The sequence below is a fragment of the Kryptolebias marmoratus genome, linkage group LG13 (genome assembly GCF_001649575.2).
Source record: "Kryptolebias marmoratus isolate JLee-2015 linkage group LG13, ASM164957v2, whole genome shotgun sequence".
Lineage (NCBI taxonomy): Eukaryota > Metazoa > Chordata > Actinopteri > Cyprinodontiformes > Rivulidae > Kryptolebias > Kryptolebias marmoratus.
In genome coordinates, this window is record NC_051442.1 from 26,044,247 (window position 1) to 26,050,721 (window position 6,475).

Sequence of the window (6,475 nt, forward strand, 5' to 3'; positions counted from 1 at the left end):
CCGACCCCCTCTGGAGCGGCCTGGCGAGGAGCGACGAGACCGACCCCCTCTGGAGCGGCCTGGCGAGGAGCGACGAGACCGACCCCCTCTGGAGCGGCCTGGCGAGGAGCGACGAGCCCGACCCCCTCTGGAGCGGCCTGGCGAGGAGCAACGATCTCGACCTCCTGTGGAGGCCCTGTGAGCTCTACAGACAGAGCTGGTGGCGTGGCTGAGAGCGGAGCTGGAGAGACAGTAACTGGGACCGGAGAGACTGTGACTGGAGCTGGAGAAACTGTGAGCGGTTCTAGAGAATTAATGTGCAGAACTGGAGAGTTGGCTGGCTTAGATGACTGGGTGGAACGTGGCTGTTGGTCTGTACGGGTGTTGGTATATTGTCCTTTAAATTAAGTGACCTCAGAGAAAACCTTGGAGAATTCTGGCAGACTAAGGAGAGTAGGATGAGAAATGAGGATTCTCTCAATTATATGAAAAGTGATGAAACGGTAATTAGTGTCTGTGTTGATTCTTGTAGATGTGAGGAGTCTATTGATCTGAGCAAAAATGTCCATGAGTTCGGTGATTGAATTCCTAACGTGGGCGGTGAAAAGGTCCTGAACAGTGCATGACTCAGATGAAAACTCCGGAGCGAAAACTGAAGGCTGTTGAAAAGTGGAGACTGACGTGAGTGGGAGAGGTGTGGTGTCGTCTCGCCGATCCACCGGAAAAGCCGTGGTGGCGGCGGTCCGATCTACCAGGGAGGCTGGGGTGGCGGCGACTGCTGGCTTCCTTTTTCTCCGACGGTGGTTCCTCAATGCCGGAGAGTCTGGTCCATTTAAAAAGGCGAGTGGGTGCTCCTCCCGCAGCTCAGTCAGGATCTGACTCTTCTCCTCTATGGTGAGGGTAACGCCGACGAAGGAGTCTGCTGGGTTCTGGTATGGTCGGATCATTCTGTCATGCGAGGTAGAAACGGAGGCTAACCCAGAGTGCAGACTCATTCTCAAAATAAACAAATTTATTAACTAAGGAAAAGAGCAAAACAAAAGCTGACGTGGCAGCAACTAAAACATAACAAAAATCCAATACATGGCATGGCATGGCAAGGAAACAAGGAACTTAGAACCGCAACCAACAAGCAATGATCCGACAGGGTGTGAGAGAAATGACCAGGTATTTGAACACTGAGGTTGACGAGGTAAATGTAAACAGGTGAGTGGGGGTAATGACAGACAGGTGGAGATGGGCGTGGCAAGGAAGGCAAAAAGAGTGACAGGGGAGGAGTGAATACTGACAGCAACACAAACAGGAAAAAAACCAAACTGAAATAATAACTCAACAAACAAATCAGAACATAAAAAACTCAAATCCTCACAGAGTATGAGTGAGAAATTGTGTAAAGTGCTTTGGAGAACCTGGAGAGGTAAAAATGTTCTACATAAGTGTGGAACATTTACTGTTTAGGTGAAATGGTTGAATTTTGACCCATGCTGATAACCTAAGAACAAGTAAAAATTTAATTAGCATTCCTTAAAAAGATTTATACTGCCCATTTTCTTGCATGCCAAAGTTTTAAACAAAAATCTTGTGTGATCTAACAGTGTGTAGAACTTGTGTTGTGAATGATTCTTACTTACTACCACACCAAACATATCTGTGAAACTCAGTGAATGATAGTAGTTATAGTTTGCTACAGTTGATTAGCTGTGACAGCCATCTTGAATCAGGTTGACTTCAGAAGCTAATCAGTTGTAGGTGTTAATCTGATGATCATTTTCTGAAAGTGTCAAGAAAATGTGTCCTCTCGTTCATGAGATATTTTGCTAACAGATAAACACAGGTATAATATGTTCATGATCAGCCACTTTTCATGAGAAAAAAACCCATTTGTTTGTAAGTGTTTCTCCTGAACGCCTCAGGTTTAAACAGAGATGTGTGTAATCTGTGTTCAGTGAAGGCCAGCAGTAATGGCAGCATTCAGCTGAGTAGACGGGCAGATGGCAGACACTTACAGACCATGTGGCCGGGTGGTGCGAGGTGCTTAGTAGTAAACATGTTGAGAGGATGTGTGGTTGTTTTAGAGCTCATCAAAACAATACAAATGGCATTGATTTTAATTCATATTGATCTTTATTTTGGCAGTGGGTTATCGTGGATCTAAGTTCCCCATGGATCTTTTATTTCCACTGACATTCCACTTCTCTCACTCAAACAAGTCTCCTATGCATTCTTGAAAAGTATAGAAAACTTTAAATTTTTCTAATAGTATTTTCTAGATCTGGATAAGTATGGAAATGCATTTGTGTTTCCAGATTGTATACTACCTTCCTGTTTCTAAAAGATAAAAATGTAAAAAATGATTTGTTCAAACAAGTTTGAATTCTATATAAAAGATAAACATTGAGTGTTAGTTTCACATTATAAAATGCTTTGTGAACTTAAGTTTAAAAATGTGCTATTTAAATGCACATTATGTACCATATGTTGTTTCAAGTTATTCCAGTCCTTAAACGTTTCTTTTCTTACTTTAATTGGTAACAAAGTTTTACAAAATGAACATTATAGTATAGAAGAGTGTGTGATTACGTCTCTATACTTATGAGGAGTTTAGAGACCTTGCTATCATCTCTGGTGTGCAGCCTGTACTGTACATGTACAGGACGGGAAATGTTTGCTCTTAGACTTCCAAAACTGCCTGAAAATCAACTAAGACATGTTGAAATTTGAGTCTGGAAAAGTCTGGAATTTTGAAAGAGAAATGTGAGCCCTGCTTCCAGAATTACTGCACAAAACAGGAATAATTAGTGAACAAGAGCTGATTTAGGTAATGAAATCTCCTGAGTGTCTCGGTCCTGAGGAGTGCACAGATTGTCCATGCTTTGTAGGCTGTGCTGTGAATCATGCTTGAGTGGAAGCCCAGCACACAGCACTGTTACCACGTGTGTGAGGCAATACTGTGGGTAAGTGAGTGCCTCAGATATTTGTCAGGATGCCAGACATAGGTGACGAGTTTGCAGCAGTGTGGAGGGTTCCTGTCTGACAGTGTTGAACACATGAGTCCGCTGAGGTTCTGCTCCAGATGAAGACTTGGAGTAGAAAAGTAAAGTCCTGCAGAAATCCCAAAGCCAAAAACACTAGTTCAGTCATGAACTTTCAGTGACCTAATTAAACTTTAAATGATGTTTCTGCTGTAACGTCAGTCTTAGATATAGAGCTCCAAGGACAGCGTCACAAAAATCCCATTGTTGTCTACTGGGAAAGGTGATACCACACTATTCCTGATTGAACTGCACATTTTGATGTTTTTGTTTATTTTTTTGTTTTCAAAATTGCAGGAGGAATGTGACAAAACTAAAAAGTAACAAATGAAAAGTAAGACGAGTCAGGGACGGCTGGTATAAATGGGCTAACGTGGCCAAGCCTCCACTAAACATTTGAAAGATAAGAAAATTAATGTCAAACAATGTTTAAACTGATTGGTTCACATTTTGATGTCCTTCTAAATTTTCATTTTTACAGCCAAACAAAGCAGCATAAGATTTCTTTAAGGTTTATGGGGTTTAGTGATTGACAGGTGTTAGTCCACACCTTTCATTTGCTGCACATTTGGACTAATTCTGTTCAGCCCAAAGGCCAAAGCCTTCAGCCACCAAGATTGTAGGTAATGTCACGTCCTCTTCGCTGTGTTTGCAGACCCAGGGTTTCCCCCAGTGTATTATAAGCCTGGCGGCGCGCTGCGCTCCATTCAAAATGGACGATTTCAGTGCTCTAGCAGAGCTGGTTCACCTGTATCAACATTTATACGATCCCTCAATGAGAGATCACAAAGATAATCAAACAGTTCAAAACTCATGGAAGGAGATTACTGCTGCAGCTGATAAAAAGGAGTGTTTATAGAAATATTAGTCCTATGATGGGCGAATCACAACTAATGCAGATAAATCAATGAAAGTCAAACTGAATGTTTTAAGTTTAAACATCCTCTCTGTATTACAGCCAGAAACACAACAGTTCTTCCTCCTAAATACGTGCAGCCATATTTGATGTAACAACCATCTGCTCTCTTTTTACCGTATTTCCAGTGGTTACGTAGCGTACTGCCCCCTGTCTTTTTGGAGAATACTGCACCAAGGTAAGCGCCAAGTATAAACGCCTCTGAGCCCTGAGGCCGAGCCACTTGCAGCTGGAGTTAGCAGGTCATCAGAGCCACGGCAATAAACATGGAATGAGTGGGTTTAACCAAAAATGGTTAGTTGAGCCGAAATTCAGCGGGTGGCTTTACAAGACCTAATACGGTAAGCATGTTTTGTGCTTAGTGAAAATATTATCCTTGTTTAACAGTAAAATGATGCTATTAAATTCAGCATTAGATGTTTTGTTGTTACATGTAGAGATCCAACATGCAGCCTGTGCCACAAAAAGCACAGTACAGTACAGCATCTGTCTGTTTTTCAGAGTTCTCTGTTGTTTTTTATTGGCCTTGACGTGAGACGTGTGTTGGTGCTTTGTTTGCACTTTTTCATTTATGTTATTTAATTTATTTGTAAATGTGACTTAAATTAGGATTCAAATTAGGTGCAAACAATTAGTATTTATTTTAATTGTATTTTTGTTTAAAAAAGTATTTCAAAAGTACCTTTTTGTAAAACTGTAGTTGTGTAAATATTTGGCATAAATATATAAATATCACATCATAAATATCCATAATTTCAACTTTCCTGTCAACTTTAATCTTTTTTTTTTTTACTTACTCACGGTCGGCCGGCGAACGGCCACCTACCACCGGGCTTAGCCTCTTTTCTGGGGGAAACCCTGCAGACCACAGACTATCATGCAGACTGCAGAAGTAGCAATAGTGAGTAGGCTTGTCACAAGAAACAATAAATCAATTAATCGCACAATAAATTAAAATGAGGTTGATAATTTTCATTTATCTGCGATATTGTTTCTTTATGTCTCTCTCTCTTTCTCCTGAAGACACTGGAGGACAAAAAGCTCAGCTCCGGTGCTCTTCACTGACCCCTCCCTTTCTCGTTTCCTGAGTGTAAGGGGGCGTGGCCTATCGCGTCAGGTAGCCAGCTGAGGCACACCATCTTGTATCTCTGCAGCGTTAACCCCCGTGAGGAGTTAGCAAGATAAAGAAACGCTGTTTGATATTGGGGGGGAAAAAACAAAATGGAATTGGTTTCAAGCTGGAAGTAACAGCAGCAATGTGGGAGCACTTCAGATACAAACCAAATAACCGAGGCGAACCGCTGAACCTTTGTGAGCCGGTGTGTCGCATTTGTGCTTTTGTTAGTTCACACATTTTCTTTATAAAACTGGCAGTTTTGCCCGTCTTCTCTACATAAAAGTAATGATTTTTTTTTTTTGAAGGGCTATTTAGTTTACAGGCTTCATAATCCGTACTGTTTTGGTTGAATGTAGGTTTTATTTCCTTTTTTTTTTTGTATTTAGTTTTTATTCAAGTGCATTTTTTTTGTTAACGGAGACTGAGAGTCTATTTTATTTTTGTTTTTGGTTGTTTTTGTTTATTTTTGTGTTCCAGTTCCAGTGGTAAATGTTCTTTTGAAAGTAAAGTTTATTAATCTTTGAGAGGATGTACTGTAGTTTACAACGGCTTCCGAGTGATATTATTGTTTATCGCAATAATTTCTGAGACAATTAATTGTCCAGCAAAACTTGTTATTTTGACAGGCCTAACTGTGAGTATTAACATAAATATGGTAGTGCTGGGCGATATGGAAAAATCCTATATCACGATATGGATAATTTTATATCACGATAACGATATATATCACGATATACCCCAATTACGTACGTTGTCAGTTATTCTCTGAAAAATATGAAAAAATAATCTCATTTCTTACCTTTTTCAAGCTTTATTTCGAAGTGACATTTAACTGAACTTTCACAGATGAGATCTGCTGCATTTTAGTGCAGCAATATATATGTNCGTCCGTCCGGACCCTCGACGTGGCGAGGAGGAACGAGGCGTCCGTCCGGACCCTCGACGTGGCGAGGAGGAACGAGGCGTCCGTCCGGACCCTCGGTGGCGCAGAGCAGAGCGAGGCGTCCGTCCGGACCCTCGGTGGCGCAGAGCAGAGCAAGATGTCCCTTGGTGATGCGGAGAGAAGCGAGGCATACATCCAGACCCTCGGCGTGGCGCAGTTGTGACATCGCCTCCGACCCCCACTGACACGTTGGCAGATGGAGCATCGTCTCGGCCGACCCCCAGTGAGACACTATGAGGCGGTTCTGTGGCGGCGGCGGCGGACTGACCCGCCCGTGGAGCTGAGGAAGAAGAGGCGTCGTCAACCCCCCCTGGAGCGGCCTGCCGAGGAGCGACGATCTCGACCCCCTCTGGAGCGGCCTGGCGAGGAGCGACGATCCCGACCCCCTCTGGAGCGGCCTGGCGAGGAGCGACGATCCCGACCCCCTCTGGAGCGGCCTGGCGAGGAGCGACGAGCCCGACCCCCTCTGGAGCGGCCTGGCGAGGAGC

General features: G+C 43.0%; 1 protein-coding gene and 1 long non-coding RNA gene across 2 annotated transcripts in view; both read left to right on the forward strand.

Moving 5' to 3' along the window:
• The window catches only part of jam3b (junctional adhesion molecule 3b), a 109,364-nt gene that overhangs the window by 49,313 nt on the left and 53,576 nt on the right, over window positions 1-6,475 (forward strand). The window lies entirely within an intron of this gene.
• LOC119617593 lies at window positions 4,551-5,134 on the forward strand. Its single transcript, XR_005233927.1, has 2 exons — window positions 4,551-4,828; window positions 4,951-5,134. It is a non-coding gene; the product is annotated as an uncharacterized LOC119617593 (long non-coding RNA).